The following is a 23,916-nucleotide window of genomic DNA, read 5'->3' as shown; positions in this document are numbered from 1 at the left end:
TGTATGACCTTATCTTATATAAAATAGGGTTTGCAATAGATTGACAATTTAATACCTAATTTTTAAGGGGTTTTACCAACACAAAAAGACAAAGTGTTTTAATAAGTAAAAGCTAAATTCAAAGACAAATAGTTTGAACAATAGTTCAATGGAATACAGATCGCAGTGCAAAGTTCTCAGTTTCGAGACATTCTAACATAGTAGAAATATCTAGAAAATTACTATACTGTTGGTATTCAGCCCCATCTAAGATTGCATGTTTCTATAACATCCCTGACATGTGCTAAAGGTGCACAAATTAAGAATCACTCAAAATATGATGTAGGACTGCCCAAGAGTCATAACATTCTGGAAGAAATTAGAAAGTTTTTTTCATCTTGGATTTGTAGCTTTCTGATAATATTGGATGCTCCTCTACCTCTTAATTCAAACTAAGAAAGATATCCACTTTTAATTAGGAGGGTGGTGTTGCATACACTAGCAGGAGCCCAAATTGCAAAATATTTTAAGTTGGACAAAATTCAATCATTAATAGAGATGAGCGAGCGTACTCGTCCGAGCTTGATGCTCGTTCGAATATTAGGGTGTTCGAGATGCTCGTTACTCGAGACAAGCACCACGCGGTGCTCGACTCCATTACATTTCCTTCCCTAACAAATGTGCGCGCTTTTCTGGCCAATAGAAGCACAGGGAAGGCATTACAACTTCCTCCTGTGACATTCCAGCCCTATCCCACCCCCCTGCAGAGAGTGGCTGGGGAGATCAGATGACACCTGAGTATTTAAATCTGCCCCGCCCGTGGCTCGCCACAGATGCATGCTGACAGAGATCAGGGAAAGTGCTGTCTTGCTGTAGCTGCTATAGGGAGAGTTTTAGGTGTTATATTCGTCTTCAAGAACCCCAACGGTCCTTCTTAGGGCCACATCTGACCGTGTGCAGTACTGTTGAGCCTTCTTAGCAGTGTTGCACAATTATTTTTTTTTTGTATATCGGGCGTGCAGACCATAGCGTCCTCAGTCTGCAGTCATTTTACAGAGTATAGGGGCAGTACTGGTGAGGCAGGGACAGTGGTACAGGGAAAGAGGTATACTGGCTATATAGGCAGTGGGCTTTTTCAAAAAAATTGGGGGAAAATACTATATTTGGGCTGCCTGTGACCGTCTTCAGTTTACTGCGTGTCTGCTGGGGGTAGTAGTCGCTAATTAATATCCAGCTAAGCGTTACAGCAGGCTTGCGCATAATTGTTTCCTGGCTCTGCTGTGCCCGTTACATGACCGCCGTCATCCCGCCAGAGGGAAACAGTATACATAATATATGCTGCATACAGTGTCTGTCTGGTTTTTCACCTCACCATTTAAAAAAATAGAAGCAAAATACTTAAGGCCTACTACTGGCCTTTGGCCACTTGACTGGTTCTGCCCTGTGAATTCCAGTAGCTCAGTCATACGCACCTAGGTCTCACTACAGGCTTGCGCATAATTGTTTCCTGGCTCTGCTGTGCACTCCGTAAGCGAAGTCAGCCTCCAACCACAGGCCAATAAGCGGCACATTTAATTACAGCGTTCTGTTTCTGCACTATTGGTAATACACCATGCTGAGGGGTAGGGGTAGGCCTAGAGGACGTGGACGGGGGCGAGGACGCGGAGGCCCAAGTCAGGGTGTGGGCACAGGCCGAGCTCCTGCTCCAGGTGTATCGCAGCCGACTGCTGCGGGATTACGAGAGAGGCAAGTTTCTGGGGTCCCCAGATTCATCTCACAATTAATGGCTGCATGCAGTAGACCTTTATTAGAAACTGAGCAGTGTGAGCAGGTCCTGTCGTGGATGGCAGAAGGTGCATCCAGCAATCTATCGACCACCCAGTCTTCTACGCCGTCCACAGCTGCAACTCTGAATCCTCTGGCTGCTGCTCCTCCTTCCTCCCAGCCTCCTCACTCCATGAAAATGACACATTCTGAGGAGCAGGCAGACTCCCAGAAACTGTTCTCGGGCCCCTGCCCAGATTGGGCAGCAATGGTTCCTCTCCCACAGGAGGAGTTTGTCGTGACCGATGCCTAACCTTTGGAAAGTTCCCGGGGTCCGGGGGATGAGGCTGGGGACTTCCGGCAACTGTCTCAAGAGCTTTCAGTGGGTGAGGAGGACGATGACGATGAGACACAGTTGTCTATCAGTGAGGTAGTAGTAAGGGGAGTAAGTCCAAGGGAGGAGCGCACAGAGGATTCGGAGGAAGAGCAGCTGGACGATGAGGTGACTGACCCCACCTGGTTTGCGAAGCCTACTGAGGACAGGTCTTCAGAGGGGGAGGCAAGTGCAGCAGCAGGGCAGGTTGGAAGAGGCAGTGCGGTGGCCAGGGGTAGAGGCAGGGCGAGACCGAACAATCCACCAACTGTTTCCCAAAGTGCCCCCTCGCGCCATGCCACCCTGCAGAGGCCGAGGTGCTCAAAGGTGTGGCAGTTTTTCACTGAGACGACCGACGAACTGTGGTGTGCAAGGTTTGTCGCGCCAAGATCAGCCGGGAAGCCACCACCACCAGCCTCACCACCACCAGCATGCGCAGGCATATGATGGCCAAGCACCCCACAAGGTGGGACGAAGGCCGTTCACCGCCTCTGGTTTGCACCACTGCCTCTCCCCCTGTGCCCCAACCTGCCACTGAGATCCAACCCCCCTCTCAGGACACAGGCACGACCGTCTCCTTATCTGCACCCACACGCTCACCTCTGCTGTCCTCGGCCCCATCCAACAATGTCTCTCAGCGCAGCGTCCAGCCGTCGCTAGCGCAACTGTTTGAGCGCAAGAGCAAGTACGCCGCCACGCACCCGCACGCTCAAGCGTTAAACGTGCACATAGCCAAATTGATCAGCCTGGAGATGCTGCCGTATAGGCTTGTGGAAACGGAGGCTTGCAAAAACATGATGGCGGCGGCGGCCCCGCGCTACTCGGCTCCCAGTCGCCACTACTTTTCCCGATGTGCCGTCCCAGCCCTGCACGACCACGTCTCCCGCAACATTGTACGCGCTCTCACAAACTCGGTTACTGCCAAGGTCCACTTAACAACGGACACGTGGACAAGCACAGGCGGGCAGGGCCACTATATCTCCCTGACGGCACATTGGGTGAATTTAATGGAGGCTGGGACAGAGTCACAGCCTGGGACTGCTCACGTCCTACCCACCCTCAGAATTGTGGGCCCCAGCTCGGTGCTGGTATCTGCGGCGGTGTATGCTTCCTCCACTAAACCACACTCCTCCTCCTCCTCCTCCTCCTCCTCCTCCTACGCAACCTCTGTCTTGCAATCAAGATGTGTCAGCAGCAGCACGTCGCCAGCAGTCGGTGTCGCGCGGCGTGGCAGCACAGCGGTGGGCAAGCGTCAGCAGGCCGTGCTGAAACTAGTCAGCTTAGGAGAGAAGAGGCCCACGGCCCACGAACTGCTGCAGGGTCTGACAGAGCAGACCGACTGCTGGCTTTCGCCGCTGAGCCTCCAGCCGGGCATGGTCGTGTGTGACAATGGCCGTAACCTGGTGGCGGCTCTGCAGCTCGGCAGCCTCACGCACGTGCCATGCCTTTAATTTGGTGGTTCAGCGGTTTCTAAAAGGCTTCCCACGCTTGTCAGACCTGCTCGGAAAGGTGCGCCGGCTCAGCGCACATTTCCGCAAGTCCAACACGGACGCTGCCACCCTGCGGACCCTGCAACATCGGTTTAATCTGCCAGTGCACCGACTGCTGTGCGACGTGCCCACACGGTGGAACTCTACGCTCCACATGTTGGCCAGGCTCTATGAGCAGCGTAGAGCTATAGTGGAATACCAACTCCAACATGGGCGGCGTAGTGGGAGTCAGCCTCCTCAATTCTTTACAGAAGAGTGGGCCTGGTTGGCAGACATCAGCCAGGTCCTTGGAAACTTTGAGGAGTCTACCCAGATGGTAAGCGGCGATGCTGCAATCATTAACGTCACCATTCCTCTGCTATGCCTCTTGAGAAGTTCCCTGCAAAGCATAAAGGCAGATGCTTTGCTCTCGGAAACGGAGACGGGGGAAGACAGTATGTCGCTGGATAGTCAGAGCACCCTTGTGTCTATATCTCAGCGAGTTGAGGAGGAGGAGGAGGAGGGGGAAGAGACAGCTTGGCCCACTGCTGGGGGTACCCATGCTGCTTGCCTGTCATCCTTTCAGCGTGTATGGCCTGAGGAGGAGGAGGAGGATCCTGAAAGTGATCTTCCTAGTGAGGACAGCCATGTGTTGCGTACAGGTACCCTGGCACACATGGCTGACTTCATGTTAGGATGCCTTTCTCGTGACCCTCGCGTTACATGCATTCTGGCCACTACGGATTACTGGGTATACACACTGCTCGACCCACGGTATAAGGAGAACCTTTCCACTCTCATACCCGAAGAGGAAAGGGGTTCGAGAGTGATGCTATACCACAGGACCCTGGCGGACAAACTGATGGTAAAATTCCCATCCGACAGCGCTAGTGGCAGAAGGCGCAGTTCCGAGGGCCAGGTAGCAGGGGAGGCACGGAGATCAGGCAGCATGTACAGCGCAGGCAGGGGAACACTCTCCAAGGCCTTTGACAGCTTTATGGCTCCCCAGCAAGACTGTGTCACCGCTCCCCAGTCAAGGCTGAGTCGGCGGGAGCACTGTAAAAGGATGGTGAGGGAGTACGTAGCCGATCGCACGACCGTCCTCCGTGACGCCTCTGCTCCCTACAACTACTAGGTGTCGAAGCTGGACACGTGGCCTGAACTCGCGCTGTATGCCCTGGAGGTGCTTGCTTGTACTGTGGCTAGCGTCTTCTCAGAGAGGGTGTTTAGTGCGGCTGGGGGAATCATCACGGATAAGCGTACCCGCCTGTCAACTGACAGCGCCAACAGGCTTACACTCATAAAGATGAACAAAGCCTGGATTTCCCCAGACTTCTCTTCTCCACCAGCGGACAGCGGCGGTACCTAAACAATACGTAGGCTGCACCCACGGGTGGAAGCATCGTTCTCTATCACCATAAAAAATGGGGACCTTTTAGCTTCATCAATCTGTGTATTATATTCATCCTCCTCCTCCTGCTGCTCCTCCTGAAACCTCACGTAATCACGTCGAACGGGCAATTTTTCTTAGGCCCACAAGGCTCAGTCATATTACTTTTGTCAACAATGTTTATACGTTTGAATTCTCATTAAAGCGTTGAAACTTGCACCTGAACCAATTTTTATTTTAACTGGGCTGCCTCCAGGCCTAGTTACAAATTAAGCCACAGTAACCAAAGCAATTAATGGGTTTCACCTGCTCTCTTGGTTGGGCATGGGCAATTTTTCTGAGGTACATTAGTACTGTTGGTACACCAATTTTTTTGGGCCCTCGCCTACAGTGTAATCCTAGTAATTTTTATGGGCTTCGCCTGCACTCATGGTACAGAAAGGTGTGTGGGGTTGGCCTACACTTTTGCTACATAAATGTAACTGGGGCCTTGTCTATACTGCAACTACTGAAATGTGAGAGACTGTTATCTCCCTAAACTGCTGCAATGGGAATGTTACTGTGGCCTGTCTTGACTGCTACTACTACTGAAATGGAACTAAGACTGTGCTCCCGCTATACTGCTGCTTCATAATTGTTACTGGGTCCTGTCTTGACTGCTACTATTACTGAAATGGAACTAAGACTGTGCTCCCCCTATACTGCTGCTTCGGAATTGTTACTGGGGCCTGTCTTGACTGCTACTACTACTGAAATAGAACTAATACTGTGCTCCCCCTATACTGCTGCTAGTGATATGTTACTGGGGTCTGTCCCTAATGCTACCGCTGAAATGTTACTAATTCTGGGCTCTGCCTATACCGCTGCTAATGCTATGTCACTGGGGTGTGGAAACAAAGGCTTCCCAAAGACATGATGGTGGCGAGGCCATTTCCCACCAACGCGGTTACTGTTAAGGTGCATATAACCACGGACACGTGGAGAGGACACGTAGTGCCTCAAAAACATCCCCCTCCTCCTCCAACAATGAAAACATTCTTGGCAAATACCTTTGCATCGGTCCGTCTGGTGGCAGTCCAAGAATTTCACCTTTAACGACACAACAAGAGAGCCCCCCCCACCATCCCCCCGCCACGGCCCACTTAATCCTGGCCACATTCCGAAAACCAAATAAATAAAACCGCGCTACTAGGTCCGCAGTCGTCACCACATTCCCACCAAAGCAGTTACTGTTAAGGTACATATTACCAGTCTGACTGAGGCATGCACTGTGGGCCGAAGCCCACATGTATTGTTTCTGACGTTAGCTCTGCTGAGCAGGGCACTGCAATGGGATACATTTATGTACCGCCGATGGGTTCCAGGGAGCCACCCATGCTGTGGGTCCACAAGGACTTCACATTACGGATTTGTACCTGCCAGTGTCTATGTATTAAAAACCCCAGTCAGACTGGGGCATGCAGTGTGGGCCGAAGCCCACCTGCATTTAATCTGACGTTACCTCAGCTGTGCTGGGCACTGCAATGGGATTTGTTTATGTACCGCCGGTGGGTTCCAGGGAGCCACCCATGCTTTGGGTCCACACGGACTTCACATTAGGGATTTGTACCTGCCTGTGTCTATGTATTAAAAACCACAGTCAGACTGGGGCATGCAGTGTGGGACGAAACCCACCTGTATTTAATCTGACATTACCTCAGCTGTGCTGGGCAATGCAATGGGATTTATTTATGTAACGCCGGTGGCTTCCTGGGACCCACCCATGCTGTCGGTCCACACGGAGTTGTACCTGCCTGTGTCTACTTATAAAGAACCCCAGTCTGACTGGGGCATGCAGTGTGGGCCGAAGCCCACCTGTATTTAATCTGACGTTAGCTCTGCTGTCCAGGGCACAGCAATGGGATTTGTTTATGTACCGCCCGTGGATTCTAGGGAGCCACCCATGCTTTGGGTCCACACGGACTTCACATTAGGGATTTGTACCTGCCTGTGTCTATGTATTAAAAACCCCGGTCAGACTGGGGCATGCAGTGTGGGCCGAAGCCTACCTGCATTTAATCTGACGTTACCTCAGCTGTGCTGGGCAATGCAATGGGATTTATTTATGTAACGCCGGTGGCTTCCTGGGACCCACCCATGCTGTCGGTCCACACGGAGTTGTACCTGCCTGTGTCTGCTTAGAAAGAACCCCAGTCTGACTGGGGAATACAGTGTGGGCTGAAGCCCACATGTATTTAATCTGACGTTAGCTCTACTATCCGGGGCACTGTATTGGGACAAATTACAGGAGCAATAGAGCGCTAATGAGACATGCACAGCTACGCTAGCATTGGAGTCCGCTGTAGGCACGCGATTGCTGAGGGTTTGTGCAGAGGCCTATGTCCTGGGTGCAGTGAAAGTCCACTTCCTGCCTAGGATTGCTAAAGCTGTGGGCCACGGCCTATGTCGTGGGCGCGGTGCAAGTCTGCCATGTTTGGCCGCTCAGATCAATTTTTTGTTCATGTCTTGGGCTTCCTAGGACCCACCTATGCTGTTGGTGCAAACTTAGTTCCCATCGCGGTGTTTGACCTGTCTGGCACAAAGGCACTGACTGACTTGGGTAGAGGGCAGAGCGCTCACGGCTTTCCCCTTGCAGTGTGGATTGAACTATGCGACACCTTGACAGAATGAATACTGTGTGGCACATGGATTCCCCATTGCTATGCCCACGTTTGCAGCTCCTGACGGAGGTGGCACAGGATTGGAGTTCTCATTGCTTCTGTACAGCATTGTAGGCTATCGCCCTGCCCCTTTTAAAGAGGGTCGCTGTCTGGCCTTGCCAACCCTCTGCAGTGTGTGCCTCCGGTTCCTCCTCATGGCAGACGCACTTATAAATAGACATGAGGGTGGTGTGGCTATGAGGCCAGCGTGTGGCATGAGATCAGCTGAAGGCTGCGCAGGGACACTTTGGTGTGAGCTGTGGACACTAGGTCGTGCAGGGGGGTTGGGCAGCATGTAACCCAGGAGAAGTGGCAGCGGAGTGTCATGCAGGCAGTGATTGTGCTTTGCTGGAGGTAGTGTGGTGCTTAGCTAAGGTATGCCTTGCTAATGAGGGTTTTTCAGAAGTAAAAATTGTTGGGAGGGGGGGCCCACTCTTGCAGCTATTGTGGCTTAATAGTGGGACCTGGGAACTTGAGATGCAGCCCAACATGTAGCCCCTCGTGTGCCCTGTCCGTTTCTGTGTCGTTCCCATCACTTTCTTGAATTTCCCAGATTTTCACAAATGAAAACCTTAGCGAGCATCGGCGATATACAAAAATGCTCGAGTCGCCCATTGACTTCAATGGGGTTCGTTACTCGAAACGAACCCTCGAGCATTGCGGAAAGTTCAACTCGAGCAACGAGCACCTGAGCATTTTGGTGCTCACTCATCTCTAATCATTAACGTAAATTATATCGAGAGTCAATAGCCGTTGTTGGGACAAATCCATCATTGCAACTTCTTTAAATAACGGGGGGGGGGGACTTTATGGACAAATGAGGTAAATAAATCAACTGCAGACATAACTCTGTCAAGTCTGATATTTTTATATGGCTCATGTCTGAGTTTATTTGTTATTAGAGATGAGCGAGCACCAAAATGCTCGGGTGCTCGTTACTCGGGATAGGTGGGTGCCAGAAAGCCACCGGCTGTACATAAATGTATACCATTGCAGTGCCCATCACAGCTGATGTAACGTCAGCTTTAATGCAGGTAGGCAAAAAATTAATTGGATTACACTGTAGGCGAGGGCCCCAAAAAATTGGTGTACCAACAGTACTAATGTACGTCAGAAAAATTGCCCATGCCCAACCAAGAGGGCAGATGAAACCCATTAATCGCTTTGGTTAATGTGGCTTAATTTGTAACTAGGCCTGGAGGCAGCCCAGTTAAAATAAAAATTGGTTCAGGTGCAAGTTTCAACGCTTTAATGAGCATTGAAACGTATAAAAATTGTTTACAAAAATTATATGACTGAGCCTTGTGGGCCTAAGAAACATTGCCCGTTCGGCGTGATTACGTCAGGTTTCAGGAGGAGGAGCAGGAGGAGGAGGATGAATATTATACACAGATTGATGAAGCTAAAAGGTCCACGTTTTTGATGGTGATAGAGAACAATGGTTCTATCCACAGGTGCAGCCTACGTATTGTTTAGGTATCGCTGCTGTCCGCTGGTGGAGAAGAGAAGTCTGGGGAAATCCAGGCTTTGTTCATCTTGATGAGTGTAAGCCTGTCGGCACTGTCGGTTGACAGGCGGGTACGCTTATCTGTGATGATTCCCCCAGCTGCACTAAACACCCTCTCTGACAAGACGCTAGCCGCAGGACAAGCAAGCACCTCCAAGGCATACAGCGCGAGTTCAGGCCACGTGTCCAGCTTCGACACCCAGTAGTTGTAGGGGGCAGAGGCGTCACGGAGGACGGTCGTGCGATCGGCTACGTACTCCCTCACCATCCTTTTACAGTGCTCCCGCCGACTCAGCCTTGACTGGGGAGCGGTGACACAGTCTTGCTGGGGAGCCATAAAGCTGTCAAAGGCCTTGGAGAGTGTTCGCTTGCCTGTGCTGTACATGCTGCCTGATCTCCGCGCCTCCCCTGCTACCTGGCCCTCGGAACTGCGCCTTCTGCCACTAGCGCTGTCGGGTGGGAATTTTACCATCAGTTTGTCCGCCAGGGTCCTGTGGTATAGCATCACTCTCGAACCCCTTTCCTCTTCGGGTATGAGAGTGGAAAGGTTCTCCTTATACCGTGGGTCGAGCAGTGTGTATACCCAGTAATCCGTAGTGGCCAGAATGCGTGTAACGCGAGGGTCACGAGAAAGGCATCCTAACATGAAGTCAGCCATGTGTGCCAGGGTACCTGTACGCAACACATGGCTGTCCTCACTAGGAAGATCACTTTCAGGATCCTCCTCCTCCTCCTCCTCCTCCTCCTCAGGCCATACACGCTGAAAGGATGACAGGCAAGCAGCATGGGTACCCTCAGCAGTGGGCCAAGCTGTCTCTTCCCCCTCCTCCTCCTCCTCCTCCCCCTCCTCCTCCTCCTCCTCCTCAACGCGCTGAGATATAGACAGGAGGGTGCTCTGACTATCCAGCGACATACTGTCTTCCCCCGCCTCTGTTTCCGAGCGCAAAGCGTCTGCCTTTATGCTTTGCAGGGAACTTCTCAACAGGCATAGCAGAGGAATGGTGACGCTATTGATTGCAGCATCACTGCTCACCATCTGGGTAGACTCCTCAAAGTTTCCAAGGACCTGGCAGATGTCTGCCAACCAGGCCCACTCTTCTGTAAAGAATTGAGGAGGTTGACTCCCACTGCGCCGCCCATGTTGGAGTTGGTATTCCACTATAGCTCTACGCTGCGCATAGATCCAGGCCAACATGTGGAGCGTAGAGTTCCACCGTGTGGGCACGTCGCACAGCAGTCGATGCACTGGCAGATTAAACCGATGTTGCAGGGTGCGCAGGGTGGCAGCGTCCGTGTGGGACTTGCGGAAATGTGCGCAGAGCCGGCGCACCTTTCCGAGCAGGTCTGACAAGCGTGGGTAGCTTTTCAGAAAGCGCTGAACCACCAAAAAAGACATGGGCCAGGCATGGCACGTGCGTGAGGCTGCCGAGCTGCAGAGCCGCCACCAGGTTACGGCCGTTGTCACACACGACCATGCCCGGTTGGAGGCTCAGCGGCGCAAGCCAGCAGTCGGTCTGCTCTGTCAGACCCTGCAGCAGTTCGTGGGCCGTGTGCTTCTTCTCTCCTAAGCTGAGTAGTTTCAGCACGGCCTGCTGACGCTTGCCCACCGCTGTGCTGCCACGACGCGCGACACTGACTGCTGGCGACATGCTGCTGCTGACACATCTTGATTGCGAGACAGAGGTTGCGTAGGAGGAAGAGGAGGAGGAGGAGGGTGGTTTAGTGGAGGAAGCATACACCGCCGCAGATACCACCACCGAGCTGGGGCCCACAATTCTGGGGGTGGGTAGGACGTGAGCGGTCCCAGGCTCTGACTCTGTCCCAGCCTCCACTAAATTCACCCAATGAGCTGTCAGGGAAATATAGTTGCCCTGCCCGCCTGTGCTTGTCCACGTGTCCGTTGTTAAGTGGACCTTGCCAGTAACTGCGTTGGTGAGGGCGCGTACAATGTTGCGGGAGACGTGGTCGTGCAGGGCTGGGACGGCACATCGGGAAAAGTAGTGGCGACTGGGAACTGAGTAGCGCGGGGCCGCCGCCGCCATCATACCTTTGAAAGCCTCCGTTTCCACAACCCTATACGGCAGCATCTCCAGGCTGATAAATTTGGCTATGTGCACGTTTAACACTTGAGCGTGCGGGTGCATGGTGGCGTACTTGCGCTCCAACACTTGCGCTAGCGACGGCTGGACGGTGCGCTGAGAGACATTGGTGGATGGGGCCGAGCACAGCAGAGATGAGGGTGTGGGTGCAGGCCAGGAGACGGTAGTGCCTGTGTCCTGAGAGGGGGGTTGGATCTCAGTGGCAGGTTGGGGCACAGGGGGAGAGGCAGCGGTGCAAACCGGAGGCGGTGAACGGCCTTCGTCCCACCTTGTGGGGTGCTTGGCCATCATATGTCTGCGCATGCTGGTGGTGGTGAGCCTGGTGGTGGTGGCTCCCCAGCTGATCTTGGCGCGACAAAGGTTGCACACCACTGTTCGTCGGTCGTCTGCACTCTCAGTGAAAAACTGCCAGACCTTTGAGCACCTCGGCCTCTGCAGGGTGGCATGGCGCGAGGGGGCGCTTTGGGAAACAGTTGGTGGATTATTCGGTCTGGCCCTGCCTCTACCCCTGGCCACCGCACTGCCTCTTCCAACCTGCCCTGCTGCTGCACTTGCCTCTCCCTCTGAAGACCTGTCCTCAGTAGGCGTAGCAAACCAGGTGGGGTCAGTCACCTCATCGTCCTGCTGCTCTTCCTCCGAATCCTCTGTGCGCTCCTCCCTCGGACTTACTCCAATTACTACTACCTGAGTGATAGACAACTGTGTCTCATCGTCATCGTCCTCCTCACCCACTGAAAGCTCTTGAGACAGTTGCCGGAAGTCCCCAGCCTCATCCCCCGGTCCCCGGGAACTTTCCAAAGGTTGGGCATCGGTCACGACAAACTCCTCCAGTGGGAGAGGAACCATTGCTGGCCATTCTGGGCAGGGGCCCGGGAACAGTTCCTGGGAGTCTGCCTGCTCCTCAGAATGTGTCATTGTAATGGAGTGAGGAGGCTGGGAGGAAGGAGGAGCAGCAGCCAGAGGATTCAGAGTTGCAGCAGTGGACGGCGCAGAATTCTGGGTGGTCGATAGATTGCTGGATGCACTTTCTGCCATCCACGACAGGACCTGCTCACACTGCTCATTTTCTAATAAAGGTCTACCGCGTGGACCCATTAATTGTGAGATGAATGTGGGGACGCCAGAAACGTGCCTCTCTCCTAATCCCGCAGCAGTCGGCTGCGATACACCTGGATCAGGAGCTCGGCCTGTGCCCACACCCTGACTTGGGCCTCCGCGTCCTCGCCCGCGTCCACGTCCTCTAGGCCTACCCCTACCCCTCAGCATGCTGTATTACCAGTAGTGCAGAAACAGAACGCTGTAATTAAATGTGCCGCTTATTGGCCTGTGGTTGGAGGCTGACTTCCCTTACGGAATGCACAGCAGATCCAGGGAACAATTTTGCGCAAGGCTGCTGTAACGCTTAGCTGCGTATTAATTAGGACTACTACCCCCAGCAGATAGATACTGTAGGCAGCGTATAATTTTATGTATACTGTTTCCCTCTGGCGGGATGACGGCGCTGATGTAACAGAGACAGCAGACCCAGGAAACAATTTTGCGCAAGCCTGCTGTAACGCTTAGCTGCGTATTAATTAGGACTACTACCCCCAGCAGATAGATACTGTAGGCAGCGTATAATATTATGTATACTGTTTCCCTCTGGCGGGATGACGGCGCTGATGTAACAGAGACAGCAGATCCAGGAAACAAGGCTGCTGTAACGCTTAGCTGCGTATTAATTAGGACTACTACCCCCAGCAGACACGCAGTAAACTGAAGATGGTCACAGGCAGCCCAAATATAGTATTTTTCCCCAATTTTTGGGAAAAAGCCCACTGCCTATATAGCCTGAATATCTCTTTCCCTGCCTCACCAGTACTGGCTCTATACTCTGTACAATGCTCTGCACGGCTGATATACAAAAAAAAAAAATTGTGCAACACTGCTAAAAGCAGCTTCAACAGTACTGCACACGCTCAGATGTGGCCCTAAGAAGGACCGTTGGGGTTCTTGAAGCCTAAAATCACTCCTAACGCTCTCCCTATAGCAGCTCCGGCACCAGCAGCACTTTCCCTGATCTCTGTCAGAATGCATCTGTGGCGAGCCGCGGGAGGGGCCGATTTATATACTCGGGTGACACCTGATCTCGCCAGCCACTCACTGCAGGGGGGTGGTATAGGGCTTGAACGTCGCAGGGGGAAGTTGTAATGCCTTCCCTGTCTTTCTATTGGCCAGAAAAGCGCGCTAATGTCTCAGAGATGAAAGTGAAAGTAACTCGAACATCGCGTGGTGCTCGCCTCTAGTAACGAGCATCTCGAACACGCTAATACTCGAACGAGTATCAAGCTCGGACGAGTACATTCGCTCATCTCTATTTGTCATCTATGAGCAATTGACCTTTATATGGTTCACTGTTGCAAAGTATTTTTCTCATATGAATTTGTGCACATTCAATGTGAGTACATGATAGTTATTTTTTCCCCTTATTGTATGTTCTGGATAAATATTTATACATTTAAGATACAGAACTATTCCAGTACATTCACCAGGGCACATTTTGATGACATATCATCTATCCCCGTTGTTTGGGAAGACTTATTATAATAATAATAACAACAAAATATGTTTAAAGACTATGTGTGCAGTATCTAAACTAAGAAATGAAGTAACTGTGCAACCATACAATGTTTTGTATGCCAAGCTCTAATTCAGGCCCACGTGTCCCCATGGTTGAGGAAAAAAAAAAAAGTTTGCGTATTATAAAGGTAGACCATGCAGCTGCTATGAAGCTCGTTTAGAGAATGGCCCACTGGTGATTTTTTGCACTCCCTCTTTTCTTCTGCGTGGCTAGGACCAATGCTGGACTTCCATCTCCAAAGAGGTTGAACAATGTCTCAAAGGTTCATAAGGAGGTGAGAGGTAAACAAACACTAGACCTTGCTAACCTGGTTGCTCAAAAACCTGGTTGCTAAAGAATGTTAATAAGGGGCCAATTTTTGGTTTTGCTATGGGGCCCCTTCTCTTCTATGTATGTTCCTGAAAAACACTTGTGTGTTTAGTCTGATGCTGCAGTCATGTGCTACTTCATTTATTTTACTCATTTTATATAGCACATGCATCTACCAAAGTGCTGTACACGGATTGCCATCACTTTTTCACTTGTCTTCTTTCTGCTAAGCTACACACAGTTAGAGAGGGCAAAGGGAATAACACTGCAATACAGATTATTTGAAATAATAAAAAAAAATTATTTGTTAAAGTTACAAGTTAAAATGTATTTTATGCTCCATTTGAACACCTTTACACGATAGAATGTACATTTACGTCCTACAGCATCAGGGTATATACGAAGGGAGATCATACAGCGATCTCCCTCCATACAACCTGGCTGCCAACTGTTTGTTACAGCTGACACCTGGCGACAACAGCTCCGATAAGCCGCACAGCTCATTGGAGCAGTTAACCCTTTAAATGCTGCAGTCAATTCTAATAGTGGCACTTAAATCCCGAGGATGATTTTCTGGGGTCCCGCACGACTCCCTGAGATTAGATTGCAGGGAGCTGTCCGGTTTTCATGGCAGCCTGGGGCCTTCTGAAAGGCCCCAAGGCTGTCAAAGCAGAATGCTTATCATGCCGTGCCCGTTGGGTGACTTGCTAGACTGCCTGCCCAATTACATCATAGTGCAGGAGCAATCAAAGCATCGCAAGTTATTTTCTCCTCTGGGGACTGAGAAAAAAATAAATAAATAAAACCAATAAAGTTTTACTAATTATAAAAAAAAAGGAATAAAAGTTAAAAGAAAAACCTTTTGCAATATTTCTAATAAAAGAATCAAAATAATAGTAGAAAAAGTCTGGCCTATCAAAGTAATGCATTATTTACCCCACACAATGAACGCCGTCAGAAAAATAAATAAAGAACGCCAGAAATGCACTTTTTTTGGTCAAACTGCAATAAAAAGTGATCAAAAAGTCATATGTATTCCAAAATGGTACCAATGCAAACTACAGTACGTCCCACAAAAAAATGAGCCCTCGTACAACAATTAGGACGGAAAAATAAAAAAGTTATGGCTGTCAGAAGATGACAACAGAAAATAATTTTTAAAAAATTAATATCTTTGAAAAAAATAAAAGTAGTACAGCAAAAAAAACTGCATAAGTTTGATATCATAGTAATCGTACTGACCCATAGAATAAAGTTTCTCATTTTTATTGCAGTTTGCGTGTGGTAGAAACACGATGCACTCAAAGATGGCAAAATTTCGGCTTTTCTTTTCATTTTACTCCACTTAGAAATGATATTATATTTACATCACATTAGCCATAAATGTAAGGCAGTTTTACACTACTATATTCAATTTGCAGGATCTGAACTAAACCTGTGATGCAGATGTGAATAGAGCCTTAGAATGATATATAAACAGCTGAAACAATATGGCTGGTCACACATGCCCGGATATGAATTACGGATTCAGCGATTAGCGTCTGCGCGGAGGATCCGTGATAAAATGTGGGCATTGAAAGACATGCATTTTCAAATTTTCGTTCACATTAATGGATGTGAATTGCAGAAGAAAATTCACAACACGCTCTCTTTTACGCAGAATTTTCGTATACAGCCTCCATTGATGTCAATGGAGGCGTCTGACCCGCAGCCCATACGCAAGCTGCACTAAGCGACAGCACGGAAAATACAAACAAGAAAAACACTGTACTGCACATGAGCCTCCGCGTTCATGCGGAATACAATTAATTGCTGTATACTTGGTCACGAGCCGGGCTTACAGACAGAATCAGCTGAGGGTCTCCCGCATATGGTAGCCAACGCAGTCGTGTAAGTACAGCCTACATTAGAACAATAGAGCAATTTTTCTTCTGAAGATCAAAATCAACGCAAAATTTTGTAATGACTTGCTGTCTAGTTAAGGGAGGTTTCACATCGGCGGAAGGGATTCTGCATTCCTGCTCTATTATGGCTCCATTTCTGGACGGAATTGAACAGCACTCAGTGGACCCCATTAACTATAAAGGGGTACAGCAGCTTTCTGCCCAGCTGGCCGGATTTTGGACAAAAGATAAAGCTCTGCAAGCAAGACTTTTTCTTCTGGTATTTTCAGCCAGTTAAAAAAACAGTGCAATCAAATATTAATTTTCCAACATGTAATATAGATTAAATTGAACATTTGTTGATTCTCCAGCAATGTATTTGGTGTAAACATTTAGGTAGTTAAACATTTTGGAAGAATCTTTCTTATAATTATATCGATGTATGTCAAAAAATGTATTACTTATGAAATTTATTCACCCCCCCCCCCCCTTCCCCCTTTTTTTTAAGGGTTGCAAGATATTCCTTTCTCATTTTTTCCTTCTGTAGTTACTGTGCTCTCTAAATAAAAGGAAGATTGTTAATGCAACAACTAAAATCTGAACAACCAAAAACATTTACTGATGAAGCATTAGCAACCGTTCTGGCTTCATTCAGCAGATGTTGGTTTACCAATGACAGAACCTGTTCCTCAGGATTTGAAAGAAGTTCGGACACTGCACTGTTGGTATCAAGAGGTCTGGTTGGGTGATGTTGATTGAAATCTGTGGCAATGACATATGTGCTTCATTCACCTGACATAAGGGTGATCTCAGCATGTCCTGCTTAAAAAAACACAGTGCTTGTAATGAAGAAAAATCACTGTGTTAGCATGCGAATGAATAAAGTTATGATAAAATGAAGCACAACATTGTTTTTCTGGTGAAAATCTCTGCCAGTTTGACATATCACTCACCCAACTTCCCATAGGAAAAATCAGTGTTGAATCCAAGATGGTGACATTCAAAATGGCCATCATGTTGGGTATATGGCCAACAGATTTTCTTCCCCCACAGCACATATGCGAAATTGGATCACAATCTGCTAAACCAGTGTTTCTCAACTCCAGTCCTCACGGACCCCCAACAGGTCATGTTTTCAAGATGTTCTCAGCATTGCATAGGTGATGTAATTATTGCCATTGCCTCAAATATTGCCATAGGTGTTCTTACTATAGGATATGCTGAAAACATGACCTGTTGGGGGTCACTGAGTACCGGAGTTGAGAAACACTGTGCTAAATTTTTTATTCTATATGGTATTTCCACACTTTTAAGACACCCTGTATAAATTAATAATAAAACATACACTCAATCAGCCATAACCTTGGCTACATGAATTTCAAAAGACCTTTCAAGATGTCCTGTGATAACTGGCACCAAGGTTTTAGCAGCAGATCCTTTAAAGAGATTATGTCATAAAACATTATTTTTTAATTAATTAATATTATTTTTTTAATTAATTAATGATTTTTTAAAATTTTCCTTGTCATGATCTATATTTTATAAAAGAACCCTAATTTCACGCAGTTTTCAGGCCTCGGTCACATGGGTGTTTTTCCCCGCGATTTGCGGATCGCATGACGGATCCCGAAAAATCTGCTCCTAGCCGCGTTTCATTAGAAAAGGGCCAGAGCAGTGCAGCGCTGTCCAACGCATTGAATTCAATGGAGCCGGTAATACGGCCAGCTCCATTGAAAGCAATGGGCTGCGGGCGCTCTCACGATGAATTTTCGGGAAGGGCTTAAAAATATAAGCCCTTCCCTGAAATTCATCCAGAAATGTGTAAAAAGTTTAAAAAAAAAAAATACTCACCTTGTCCCGGCAGACGGAGTTTAGCCGCGGCCGGCCGGCAGTTCTCCTGAACTGCTGTGAGTAGTATTGAGCAGCCGGAAATCCCCGCCTGCTGAATGAGCTGCCTCTGATTGGTCACAGCCTTACCAATCAGAGGCAGCTCTCACTCACCCATTCATGAATTCATGAATGGGTGAGTGAGTGCTGCCTCTGATTGGCTCAGCGCAGGGACCAATCAGGGGCAGCTCTCAGCTGTCATTCAGCTGGCAGCACTCACTCACCCATTCATGAATTCATGAATGGATAAGTGAGAGCTGCCTCTGATTGGTGAGGCTGTGACCAATCAGAGGCAGCTCATTCAACAGGCGGGGATTTTAAATCCCCAGCTGCTGAATACTACTCAGAGCAGTTCAGGAAATTGTTTTTACACATTTCTGGATGAATTTCAGGGAAGGGCTTATATTTTTAAGCTCTTCCCGAAAATTCATTGTGCGATCGCCGGCAGCCCATTGCTTTCAATGGAGCCGGCTGTATTGCCGGCTCCATTGAATTCAATGGGCAAACATCATTCTTCTCTGCCACAGCTGTTACAGCTGTGGCAGAGGAGAATGATTTGTCTAGTATATGTTCTCAATGGGGTCAGTGCTGCTGCCGCTGGCCCCATTGAGCGCATATAGAGAAGAGAACAGGAATCGCAGATAGGTGCGATCTGCGATTTCTGTTCTATAATTTATCGGACGAGCGCATAAAAAGCGCTTATGTGTCCGATACCATTGCGAAGCAATGGTTTTATAAAATCGCACATCGCATGCGCATGCGCAGATCGCACGGAAAATCGCCCGTGTGACCGAGGCCTCACTCTGGCCACTAAACCTAATAGTAGTCTGACACTTACTGTTCTGTAAGTAGCCTTATGAACCATAAAAACTATAGACTGAAGGGGAATTACATAGTAACTTCTATGCGAGAGCGTTCTATGCAAGAAGGGGAAGGAGGTAAGCTGTTACACTTACCTATTGTGAGTGTCAGACCATACAGATTTAACAAAGTTTAACTTGACACATAATGCTTTAAAGGGGTTGTCCCGCGGCAGGAGGCTGGAATCGGCACATGTGACGGGGCGGAGCTACGCGATGATGCGTTCAAGGGGGCGGAGCCAGAACACCGCTGCTGCCGAGCCCAGCCGAAGGGAAAAGACCCATCTGCGCAAGCGCGTCTAATCGGCCGATTAGACGCTGAAATTAGACGGCACCATGGCGACGGGGACGCCAGCAACGGAGCAGGTAAGTGAATAACTTCTGTATGGCTCATATTTAATGCATGATGTACATTACAAAGTGCATTAATATGGCCATACAGAAGTGTATAACCCCACTTGCTATCGCGGGACAACCCCTTTAAGTAAACTGTGGCACAGAACTTATTTTTGCCTTTATAACAGCTTTTCAATGGCTTTTACTGTGTTAAGATAACTTGTTGCAGAAAGTTATCAGCATTGGGTTACATTTCGCTACATCTGTATGCTATCTATATATACCTTTCACTGTAATTCTGTTTGCAATAATAATGCTGAAAAGTTTCCCTCTACTATGTATCCTTATAGGCATTGTACTATCTGGTGCAAATATATCTACTAAACCTATTGCCTTTATTTCACACAATGTACAGGGATTAAATTCTCCTATCAAGAGACGCATTATTACCATTTTGAGGAACATTTTGTTTTCCTACACCAAGCCAAGATTGCAAAGGCTCATAGGTATCAGAATGATAGATACCCCTACAAATGACCCCATTATAAAAAATACATTGAGGGGTGTCATGGGTATTTTGACCCCACAGTTTCTTTTCAGGAGTTAATGCAATTTAGAGGAGAAAAAATAACATTTTATATTTTTGCAAATGTCATTTTAAAGCTTGTTTTTTTTTCTATAGTGCACATGCAAATTAGGATTTGCATCCCAAAGTGAATACCCCTGTTTGTCCTGTGTTCAGAAACACGTGGCCCTAATCTTATGGCTGTATGCACAGCGGGGCCAGAACAGACATTTTGCTTGAAGGTGTTTTAGGCCCCATTGCACACTTGTAGAGCCCTTGAGCGGCCAAAACGGTGGAGAACCCCGCAAATGACCTCATTTTGAAAACTAGACCCTTAACGAATTTATTCAGGGGTGTACTGTGTATTTTGACCACACAGTTTTTGAATGAATCTAAGCAAAGCAAACGAAAAAAATTACGATTTTTATTTTTTTGGCAATTGTGTCATTTTCAAGACAGGTGTTTTTTTACAGCATACATATGAATGAAGACTTGCATCCCAAAATGCATACCCCTGTTTGTCCAGCGTTCACAAACATACCTATTATAGCTTTAATTTGCTTACTGGATACATGGCTAGGCCTGTAATGGAGGGAACACCCAATGGATTTCAGAGCACAACTGAATAAATTCCAGGCCCAACTGCTCACTTGTGCAGGAAAAAAATTGACTCCCTAAAAATAATCTCCCCCTTCCTCTTTGGCATTCCTTAAATCTTATATAAAAGTAATAATGTAAACTGTGTGATATGTCTGAAAACAGGGGTAATTACAGAGGCCTGGTTGGGATGGGCACATGGGTCAATAAAATCGGGTATCCCTTCTCTTCCCATGTTTCCTGCAAACCTGACACTTTTTTGGCGGGTATTTCTTGACCTCAGTGGCAGGGATAGGGTGTAAAAAGTGGCGCTCTGTGAGGCTTCGCAAGCTTGCTGAGGTGTGGCTCAAACAGAAGGCGTTCAACAAGCTGGAACTGCTGGAAGGAAAATATTTTATGTAAATTATGTATTACAGGTAGCAATCTGAATAATGACCAATTCACACGGAATCTGCATGCAGAGGCCCTCAGCGGATCCCAGCTGAGAGCCCGGCCGTGGCCCAGCGTATGGCCACATAATGTACTGTGCATAACTGCGTACTCACACAGGTGGTCATGTGCAGTACACCTTTTTTTAATTTAGATTTCACAATGTAGTTGCATATGGACTGCGGGTATATCTGCGACCATGGAGCACAATGGGCCCTGGGTTGCGGATATCCACGGTAAAATAGAATATACTGCGTTCTGGTTCCTGTGAATTGATTACATAATTCCGACTCGCTAATGTGAGCGGAATTATGCATTTCATTGATCCGTGTATTAACGCATGCGAAATCTGCAATTTCTATCTGCTGAAACCCCTACCTTTTCATCACATGACCGGAAACCGCTCAATAGTGCCACCGATCACTGCTCCAGGCTCTTGGCTTCCAATCCAATGGATAACGGCGATCACTTGATAGGTGGTCGCATATCATGGCCCCTCATGACAGCTCCAGGTTGTTGGCTTTAACCCACAGGGTGAGCATGTTTTTACGGCCCTATGGATTAAAGCCCAGCCAGCCAGAACATAAAAACACATATGGCTGGTCACTAAGGTGTTAAAAGTCATAAATTTTCCAAGCACAAATTCTGCCAGGCGAACAGAACACTAAGCAAATATTACACCTAGAAAGACAGAAGGCGTAATGCTTCCCGCAACAGGGTGTAAACTTACGTCCTGGGGATAGCGCAAGATCAGAAGCGATCTCACGCTATCCGTCAGCGGGAGACAGCTGTCAGTGATAGCCGGCCTCCCGCTGCAACAGTTATGTAGATCGTGGCATGGGAAGGTTTCACAGAGGGAGCACGCTCCCTCTGTGACATTGTCAGGTCTCGCAATGTAATCGCAGAGAGCGCAGCTGGTTGCCATGACAACAGGACACAAGATACCGGCGTCCTGTATTGCCAGTGCCTGTGATCACTATAATAAGGGATAAGGCATTGCAGGAGAGAAGTCCTGCAATATCTTATCACTACGATCTTCGGTGCTATGGTAAAAATCCCCCAGAGGGACACAAATGGTGTAAAAAAAGATTAAAATAAAGCAGAATTAAAATAGAATTCCACAAAAAGGGTTTTTAATTGCAGAAAAGTGGAAAAAAATATAAGAATTGTAATCGTCCCGACCCACAGAAAAAATATATTGTGTCATTTATGCTGCATGATTAATGCTGTAAAAAAAAAAAAATCTATCGCAGAATTGATGCGTTTTCTCTCCCTGTTATCATAAAAAATAATAAAAGTTTTACAATATAGTCTGTGTACTCAACAATGGCACAATCAAAAACTACAGTTTACCACGCAAAAAACAAGCCCTTATACGGCTGCGTCGACAGAAAAGTAAAAAAGTAATGGCTTTTGAAAAATGGAGATGAAAATCCGCCAAAAATCATTGCGTCCTTAAGCCCAAAATAGGCCATGTCCTTAAGGGGTTAAAAGGAATATTGTAAATTGTCCAATGACAAATTCTACTAAATGAACCAAACACTAAAGCACGGGTCAGCTCTAAGGTATGGATATAGAGCTACCATGAATTACACACTGCAATACAGCAGGTGTGCAGCTATTTCAAAAAGCAATATTATAAATTTTCCAAGTAAAATTTCTACCAGTTGAGCAGAACACTCAAACATAAGACTGCTCCGAAGAACAGCTATAGATCTACCAAAAATTACCGCAAGGAATACTGCAGGCATGGTGCCTGTTTTAACCCCTTCCCGCTGCAGGGCGTAAGTTTACGTCCTGGCAGCCTGGTACTTCCCGCAACAGGACGTAAACTTACGTCCTGGAGATAGCGCGGGATCACATATGATCCCGCACTATCCCGCAGCGGGAGACGGCTGCCAGTCACAGCCGGCGTCCTGCTGCAACAGCAGGGGGGCATCGGAGATGCGCCCCCCGCTGTTAACTCCTTCCCTGCCGCGATCTAAGTAGATCGCGGCAGGGAAAGAGTTCACAGAGGGAGCGGACTCCCTCTGTGTCTCCGGACGGAACTCGCGATGTCATCACGAGAACCCCGCCTGTCACCATGGCAACAGGACGCCAGACACTGGCGTCCTGTATTGCCTATGCCTGAGATCGCTGTATAAGCGATAAGGCATGGCAGAGCGGTAGCTCTGCCATGCCTTATGACAGCGATCATCAGGGCAGTGGTTAAAGTCCCTCAGAGGGATGCAAACAGTGTAAGAAAAACAAAGATTAAAAAAATGAATTTAAAAAAATATTTAAAAAAAGTAAAAAAAACATTTTTTTATGCTTTTTCTCAAATTAGCATAAAAAAGGTAAAAAAAAAACAAAACCCCACATATTTGGTATTGTCGCGTCCGTAACGACGCGTACAATAAGTTGCGCATGCTTTTGACTGTGCACAAAAAAAACCCCTAAAAAAACGCTAAAAAACTGAGGCAAAATGCTAATTTTTAGCATTTGGCCTCACTAAAAACTACAGCTCGTCTTGCAAAAAATAAGCCCTCACAGAGCACCGTACATCAAAAAATAAAAAAGATACAGGACTTTGAATGCAGCGATTTAGAATAGAAGAAAAGATTTTTTAAAAAAAGGGTTTTTATTGCAGAAAAGTGGGAAAACCTAAAAAAAATGTAAGAATTTTGGTATCGAAATTTGGTAACCGTACTGACACGCAGAAAAATGGAATGTCTCATTTATGCTGCATGATTAACGCTGTAAAAAAAAAAAAAATCGATGGCAGAATTGATGCGTTTTCTCTCCCTGCTAGCATAAAAGTTCTACAATATAGTCTATGTACCCAAAAGTGGCACCAATAAAAACTACAGTTCGCCACGCTAAAAACAAGCCCTCATACGGCCGCGTCAACGGAAAAATAAAAAAGTTATGACTTTTGATAAACGGAGAAGAAAATCCGCCAAAAATTGTTGCGTCCTTAAGCCCAGAATAGGCCATGTCATGAAGGGGTTAAAAGCAATGTCATACATTTTCAAAGGACAAATTCTACCAGTTGAAAAGAACGGACAAGCACAGGCCACCCTGCCCTTCTCTTTAGAAGAAAAGCAGTAAAGTTACCAAAAATTACAGTGCTTGTTATAAAAGCAATGTTATTAGAGATGAGCGAACGTG

The 23,916-nt window shown here is 47.7% G+C and overlaps 1 long non-coding RNA gene across 1 annotated transcript in view; it reads right to left on the bottom strand.

Moving 5' to 3' along the window:
- LOC136619810 (uncharacterized) overlaps positions 1-23,916 on the bottom strand; it is a 38,717-nt gene that overhangs the window by 3,980 nt on the left and 10,821 nt on the right. The gene's annotated exons all lie outside the window — the stretch shown is intronic.

The sequence above is a fragment of the Eleutherodactylus coqui genome, chromosome 3, assembly GCF_035609145.1.
Source record: "Eleutherodactylus coqui strain aEleCoq1 chromosome 3, aEleCoq1.hap1, whole genome shotgun sequence".
Taxonomy (NCBI): domain Eukaryota; kingdom Metazoa; phylum Chordata; class Amphibia; order Anura; family Eleutherodactylidae; genus Eleutherodactylus; species Eleutherodactylus coqui.
This window is presented reverse-complemented; position numbering and strand designations above follow the sequence as displayed.